This window comes from Chrysochloris asiatica, unplaced genomic scaffold (genome assembly GCF_000296735.1).
Source record: "Chrysochloris asiatica unplaced genomic scaffold, ChrAsi1.0 scaffold00286, whole genome shotgun sequence".
NCBI classification, from domain to species: domain Eukaryota; kingdom Metazoa; phylum Chordata; class Mammalia; order Afrosoricida; family Chrysochloridae; genus Chrysochloris; species Chrysochloris asiatica.
Window position 1 is genome coordinate 477,151 of NW_006408804.1, and position 8,367 is coordinate 485,517.

Below are 8,367 nucleotides of genomic sequence, written 5' to 3' on the forward strand. Positions count from 1 at the left end.
CAAGGGACCAATGAACAGCTACCAAAAGAAAATAATGTCCACACCTTTATCTCAGCGGTTCTGCTAGGCATCTGTGGCCGCTCCGATCCTACACCCGCATGGTCTTACCCAAGATGGCGGCTCCTCGAGCAGCTGAGCTTCCTGGACCAGAAAGCAATGGGTTTCTTGTTTCTGCCACAAATTCCCCCAGCTGTAAGCCTTCCAACCTTCTAAATATTCCTTTATATGTGGTTAAGAGTTCTGGGACAATTCCCTGAGCCTGTTTGGTGGGGTATTCTGTGTTGTTGTTGGCGGAGCTCTTTGCTACACATCCACCCAATCCGCCATCTTGTTTGTTCTCCCTCTTTCTTTTTGATATACACAAAAACACTCAGGAATATATAATCATTTAAACAACCACAGGACACAAACCTGCTTCCTGGCCACCAGCACACAACCTTTCTCTTTCCATGAGTCTAGAGTCTTCAGCTGCTCTCCCTCTCCATGCCATCATCTCTGCCTCCATCTCGGGTATCACTGGTCTCTGGTTAAGGTCCCACATTCTGTTCATGCTCTTCCCCCTTGATGGTCTTAGGGTCTTCTGGTCCTGGAATGTAAGATGAACTACTTCCCCCTTTAGTTTATAAAACTTCTACCATTATAGTTGTGACAATTCAGTTAGTCATGATAAAAATTACTCACTATAGAATCAAAAGAATCCTATACCCATCTCCTTTTACCAGACCCATCTAGACAAGATGAAAACTATTTAGTGAGGATTCTACATTCCCCCATGCACTCTGAAACTAAAATCCCTCATGAAAACTTGTAAGCCAGCCACTTCAGGCCTTTATAGTGCACCCACACTCCAATTTTAGGTAGCCTATATCTAAGTTGCCTGTCTCTATCAACCCTGTATACTGAGGGGATAGGTTTGACCCTTGCTGTGAAGACTCCTTCCCTCTCAGTTGGTATTTTGAACTACTACATCCATAAGAATAGGTCAAGTTCATCAAATTGTAGTAATTCGTACTTGCTCCCTTTATCGAATTTATCTTCCTCTAGTCGAGCTCTGGTCATCAAGATAACAAAGCTAGATCAAATGAGTACTATCTGCAAGTTAGTGCATCTCCCCCACTTCATATAAGCTGGAAGCTTCACTCTCAGCTCTAGCCCTCCATGGCTAGGTCAATTTCCATAGGCTCAGAAGTTCCCAAGTATCCCCAAACTTCAGACCAACCAGCCCTTCCTCTTCTTTCTCTCTCATCTCCAGGTCAACAGAAGTCTATGGAACATGGTTAAACTCAGCCCATATCGTCATTACTGACTTTCCCCCACTTCCACTCACATGTAGACCAACACAGTCGCCAGTGAGCTTACATGTCTGCTCGTGTGTTCCCTTTGAGTTTCAGTCTTGGAGGGGAGGGTGGTGTTGTCCTGAAGGGACTTGATTGCTTGCCTTTATGGCTCCTCTAGCCACTCTGGGTTAGTCCACATGTCCTTTCAAGTGGGAATGTCCCACCTCAGAAGGTTCTGGATGGGGCTCAAGATTCAACCTAAGGTCCTATACACTACAAGGGATCTGCAAGAAGCCTATTTCACTAGGCAAGTTGTAGAGCCCCTTTTAGGTATTCCAGTCAGTTATATGGCAGCATCAGTGGGCTCAAGTGTGGCAACAATAGTGAGGTTGGCCCAGGATTGGGCAGTGTTTCATTCTATTGTACATAGGGTCACTATGAGTTGGTACTGACTCAATGGCACCTGACAACAACAATCAGTTATAGGCTGAATATAGGCTTATAAGCTTTCTGTAATCATGTTTCCCAATATTCCTTGTTATCCCACTCAAGTATCTATTTTACAATAGTAGGCAAGGAAAACCCACATCCATAAAACAGTCAAGCATCTTAATGTTGTTGTTAAGTGCCATTGAGTTGGTACTGACTCATAGTGAGTTGGTATTGACTCATAGCACAGCAGAATGAAACACTGCCTGATCCTGGGCCAACCTCACTATCGTTGCCACGCTTGAGCCCATTGATGCTGCCACTTTTATTTCCCCTCTTTTACCCTCTCAAACTATGCCTCAATCCCTGTATCAGAGAGTTCTGTGGTTTCAAGGTAGAGCATGCATCACTATTTACCTCTGCCCCATTTAGCCCATGAAAACCTGCCTAAGTGGTCCCCTATCTACCTTGTTCTTCCATTCCCTTTCCCCTTCTTGTATGTTGCACTCCCCAACACCTGAACTATGATGCAACCTTTTCCTTAATTTAAAACAGCCTTTTTTATCCTATAATCTACCTGACCTCCTCATCACCCGGATCTCTGTTCCTATATTTTTATCTTCTTTCACATTGTAATTGTGTTGATCATAGACTGACCTCCCAGAGCCTCTGAATTCATTCTTGTAGTTTTGTTCTGTTCTGGACCGTTCCAATTGTTGATTGAGTTCCTGGAGGTCCTGCCACTTATGCCAATCTATGCTTGTTGTCTGTTCTTATTCAGTCTCAGTCCAAAGATCTCCCTTTAGGATGTTTTGAAGTGCTGGGTTGGCTTTGACAAAGTCCCTTAGCTTCTGTTTATCCTGTAATGTTTTTTATTACAGTGTCATATTTGATTGACAGCTTTGCTAGGTAGATAATTGTTGGTTGGCGTTTTTTTGTTTTGTTTTGTTTTTCTCTCTCAGGGTTTTATATATGTCTCCCCATTGCTTTCTTGGCTGTATGGTTTTTGATGAGAGAAAGAGCTTAAGTTTATTTGCTTGCCTTTGTAAGTATAATTTCTCTTTTCTCTAGCTGCTTTCAGGATTCTCTCCTTGTCTTTGCTTTTGGAGAGCTTGATTATGATATGTCTTGGTGATTTTCTTTTGGGGTCTATCCTTCCTGGGCTTCCTGATGCTTATCTTTTTGTCTTTCAGGATGTTAGGGAAATTAATCATCCAGAAGCTCTTCAACTACTTCTTCTGTAGTCTTCTGTGATCCTTGCTATTTTGGAATTCTAATAATCTTCAGGTTATTCCTCTTCATGTCACCTCACATGAATTTTAGACTTCAGATTATTTTTATTTTTTCTGCTTGCTCTTCTATCTTATCAGTATTGAGAGAATTGTCTTCCATCTTGTTGGTTCTGGCTTCCATCTCTTTAATTCTACTCCTTTGCACTTTCAGTGTATTGTCCATTTCTGATATTTTATTATTAATCATTTGGACCTCTTTTTGCAGGTTTTGAATTATTTCCAATACTATTTCTATCTTATTTGATTGTTCCTGTAGCACTTCCCTGATTTCTTCCTTATTTTTCTGAACCCCTCTGTGGCATTTGGATACACCTCAGTATCATCCTCCTGAATTCCTTCTCAGGCAGTTCCAAAACCTGCCCTCTTTCCAATGTAAAGTCCAGATCTGTCTCCAGCTCATTTGTTTCAACTACTTTACTTTGTTTCTGGACATGTACTGAGATCTTCTGGGTTTTTTTTGTGTTTTTTTTTTTTGGGGGGGGGTTTCAATAATTAGATGTATTTTCAATGCTTAGATGAATATCTGTTGGTGTATTATAAAGCTTTCTGATTGCCTCCAAGTAGATGTGATCAGGAGATGGGCTTCACTTTTCACTTTTCACTTCTCTTATTACTCAAATCAGAATAATTTTAGCAAGTATTGGCTATCTATTTGGTGTCTAGCAGCTGGTATTGGCTCTTGCCTGGATGGTGGAATTTTATAGGGTGCAATTGTAGCTTGGTATATGATCACAATTGCTGTCTTTTCTTAGGTAACACAGGGAGCAAACAAGCCCATCAAGGTAAAAGAGGGACCAATAAGCAAAAAGCAAAACCACAGTGACAAACAAAAAAATCCCAGATTGGACACTAAAGTCTATAATCACCAGAAAAGAAAGAAAAAGAAACCTGTAGCAAAATATGAGTAAGCCTTTAACACTTCTCTTTCAGTTTCTTGGCTTCAAGACCTCCTGGGAAATTTCAAGATGTTTCCATTGCTACTTAGGACATAACCCAAAATTTAATTTGGCTTCTTTCCCATTTTGTCTTTCTCTCTCCATTTCCCTCAAACTCACTCAGGTGTTTCTCCTAGTGAGAAATAGCCTAGGGCCAGCTCGAATTGTTTTGGGAGACCCTCCCATTTTAAGTGACCCTTCTGTTTTAAGCTATTCCTGTTGACTCCTCCCTCTTCTTCAATTCTGGGCCCAGGGGTCTTTGCTGAGCAGATCCGTGAGAGTGTGTGTAGTAGAACACTCTGGGGATGGGGAGTGTCCACTCGTTCAGGCACCCCTTCTAGTCACCAGAGGGGAGGTACACAGACAGAGACAAATGAACAACAAAAAAAATGTTCACACCTTTAACTCCGACAATTGGCCAGACACCTGCGATGGGAGCTCTCCCCTGCTCTTGTATTCTCTCTGCCCACAGTCACAGATCGGAAAACACCACCTTTCTTACTTCTGCTACAAATCCCACTATCAGTAAGCCTTCTAAATAGTCCTTTATATATAGTTCAGAGTTCCAGGACCATCCCTGAACTTCTTTCATCCAGTATTCTGTGTTATTACTTAGTAGTTTTAAGAGTTTCTTTAGGTTGGTTTCAGAGTGAATACTGTAACAGTTTGAAAAAAAAAAAGGCGGGGTGGGTCTGAATATCCAGAAACTAAGCATTTCCTCTAGGATGAGGAGAGAGGGTGAGAGAAGGCCACTGTGGGTCTCTGAAGCTGCTGTAATCTACAGTGTTAACTCGTGATCTACAGGCTTAAGGAAAACTATAGACTTCATCTCCAACATCAGGAGTCTTCCTCTTGTATAGGACTCCTACTACTACTTCCACATGGATCTTACCTCCTTCAGTCAAATCAGCTGAAGTTTGGCCCCTCTTTTTCATTAAAAGATACCACTAACTACTGCTGGAGTCCTGGTATGGTGCTGTATGGTAAGAACTGGACTGCTAACCACAAGGTTAGCAGTTTAAACCCACCAGCTGCTCCTCCAAAACCCTCTACGAGGTCACTATGAGTCAGAACTAACTCAACAGCACTTAAAAACAACAACAACAAACTATCCCTGCTGGTCCCAATGGTTAACACACCTGATTGCTAACCAAAATGTTCGCAGTCAAAATCCACCCAAAGGTACCTCTGAAGAAAGGTCTGGTGATCTACTTTAAAAAAATCAGTTATTGAAAACCCTAGGAAGCAGAGTTCCATCCTGCCACACATGGGGTCACTATGAACCAGAATTGATTCCACAGCAATTGATTTAATCACCCCTGAGGTATGTATTTAATTAGGATAAATGCCTGCCCCAGAGTCTGGATTAAAAGTAATACGCATATTTATACACAAACTGCTGGAAATTTTAAAGTAAATTACAGACCACAGAACACCTTCCCTTTTAAAAGTCAAGCTACTTGAAACAGGGACTACATTTAAGATGTCCTCTTCCTCATTTCTCATTCTGCAGTTGAGTTGATTCCAACTCATAGCATAAGGACCCTATAGAACAGAGTAGAAAGGATTTCTAAAGCTACAAATCTTTATGGAAACAGACTGCTACATCTTTCTCTGGCAGAGCACCTGGTGGGTTCAGGTGAGCAGACAGCAGCAGTTTCCTATCCTTAGTGCCATAGTACGACTGCTCCCAATGGGCTAGGTGTTACCACATTTCCTGAAGTATAGTGTTAGAACATCATTCTTCTCGGCTATAATCTTAGGAGAAATTAAACATGTCTCAATCCTATTTTCCCTTGCTAGATACTCAAATGTTTTAATTAAACTTCTAAAAAACCTTGATTCAGGTATGAGACAGGAAAATCTGGAAAGGTAATTAAGTGGAATATGCCATGTTCATTATTCAGCAAATGAATTCTCACTTCCCATGAAAAGGTTAAAAAAAAAAAAAAGGGTGGGGGGAGAAGAGAAAAAAAAAGGCAAAAGCAAAAGAAAACAGTTTTATTTCATTAAGCCTCCAATCACTCCTGAAATTACCCAGCCTAACAAGTCAAGTATGTAAAAGCACCTGGAGATACAATAAACAGAAGTGAAAAGAACACAGCTAGTAAAGTTTCATGGGCAAATCAATTTATACATTTTTTCTAGAAAAATGAGTAGAGTCCACTAATCATTCCTTCCTATATTAAAGATTCCTTTCTATATTAGATGTACATGTTTCTTTATACACATCAGTTTTAATTTCTTGGCAAAGACTTTAAAGAACAAATATCAAAGACCAAATAAAGGAACTAGAAGTAGGTGATATACTCACAGAGGAACTTCTATGAATGCAATAGTTATGCTTGTGTGTATTGTCATGAAACTCTTTGAATTGTAGTTCAACTGAAACAGGAAATCCAAGTGTTCCACCCAATGGATTTGAGTGCTTTCCCTCCCATAGAATGGAATGTTGGGTGTGCCTTTATTTTCAATCAAGTGGTTATTACATATGTGCATGAGATATGGGAGATGTCACTAGTAATAACTGAAAACCTAACCTGAGAAAAGCTTAAATTGCAGGGGAATAAGAACAGAACTGCCAAATCATGAGTAGAAACATGGTTTTAGAAAATCCTTCTCTTAGTTTTTCTTACACTCAGAATTTTGAGAGCATCTTTTATCATGTTGAAATGATCCTACTCTTTTCAGAAAAGGAAAAGGAACAGAAAGCACAGCTGCATATGGAAGGAAAATCATCCTTCAGGAGAATTCTGACTCAACTGACATTTAAAGTGCACCTGATAAATTTCCGGCACCATGTGTCTTAGTAACCTAGTCCTGCTGTAACAGAAATACTACACAAGTGGGTGTCTTTAATGAAAAGAAATTAAGTTTCTCACAGTTCTAGAAACTAAACGTCAAAATACAGAGTGTGGCTCTAGGGGGAGACCCTTCCTTACGGGTCACCCAGGAAGGTCCTTCCTTATGGGTTGCCCTGGAGCACTCCTTGGAATTCCTTGGTCTCTATCTTCCTCCTGTGTGTATGTATCTCTGTCTATTCTGGTCTTTCGATAACTCAGAAATGATTATGTTTAGGGCCTACCCTACTCTGGTATGAACACATTACGTAACAAAAGACAACAGACTTATATTTACAGGTTAGGGGTTAGGATTTCAGTACACATTGTAGAGAGAAAAAATTTAATCCATAATACCATCTTTGTACTTTCTCAAAGAGTTATATGCCATTTGTCCTCATTATATTCAAAGATACCAAATCAGCTAGGGAAAAGGGAGAAAATGTGTGTGTATATATATATATATTTGTAATTTTGTACGTATATTCATTCAAAGAATTCCAACAATTCACATACCACTTTAATACTAGGAGCTTCAAAACTTTTACGAAAAAATGGAATTAAGATAGTGAAATTTTTCCATGAAACTTTTAATTGTGAATTGGGTTAGATCGACAGAGCAGATCATCAGTTTTGCATTAAAACATTCAAACACAAAAATAAGAAATGAAGTCTAGCCATCCGCACTTCTAATGAGCATTCTTACTGTATTTCTTATGACAGACTTGTTTGTTCTTCTGGTACGTTAAATATTCTTGGTCAACACCATAATTCAAAATTTTCTAAAGCATTCTTTGGTAATTGTGCAACTTTCCCATGCATATGAGGCAACTGAAAAGTATCATGGCTTGGGTCAGGAGCACCTTAGTCCTCAAAGTGACAACTTTGCTCTTTAACACTTTAAAAAGGTCGTTTGCAGCAGATTTGCCTAATATGTTGCTTGACTTCTTGACTGCAGCTTTCTTGAGTGTTGATTTGTTCAGCATATAGATTAAATAATGGTAAAAAAAATACAAAACTGATGCACACCTTTCCTGATTTTAAACCATTCAGTATCCCTTTGTTCTGCTTGAACAACTACTTCTTGGTCTATACACAGGTTCTGCATGAGTACAATTAAGTGTTCTAGAATACCCAGTCTTTGCAATGTTAGCCATAGTTTGTGATGATCCACATACTCCGATGCCTTTACATAATCAATAAAGCACAAGTAAACATCTTTCTGACATTCTCTGCTTTCAGCCAAGATCCATCTGATGTCAGCAATATCCCTCATTCCACGTCTTTTTCTGAATCTTGCTTAAATTTGCTTATACACCTGTTTATTGCTTGGCTAGAAATTGAGCCACAGGAGGTGAGTTAAGTTACAGGCCTGGAGGGCGACAAAGGACCACAGTCTTGGGGGTTCCACCACTCTCTATGTGTTCAGTAAACCTGATCTCTTTAATGATTTCGAGGAGGTTTTGGGGGTAGTGGGTAGGAGTAAAGCCTGAGTTAGGGTCGGGACTGTAGTTCGATGTAGGCTAGGCTTGTTGTTGTTAGGTGCCATCGAGTCTGTACCAACTCATAGTGACCCTATGCACAACAGAATGAA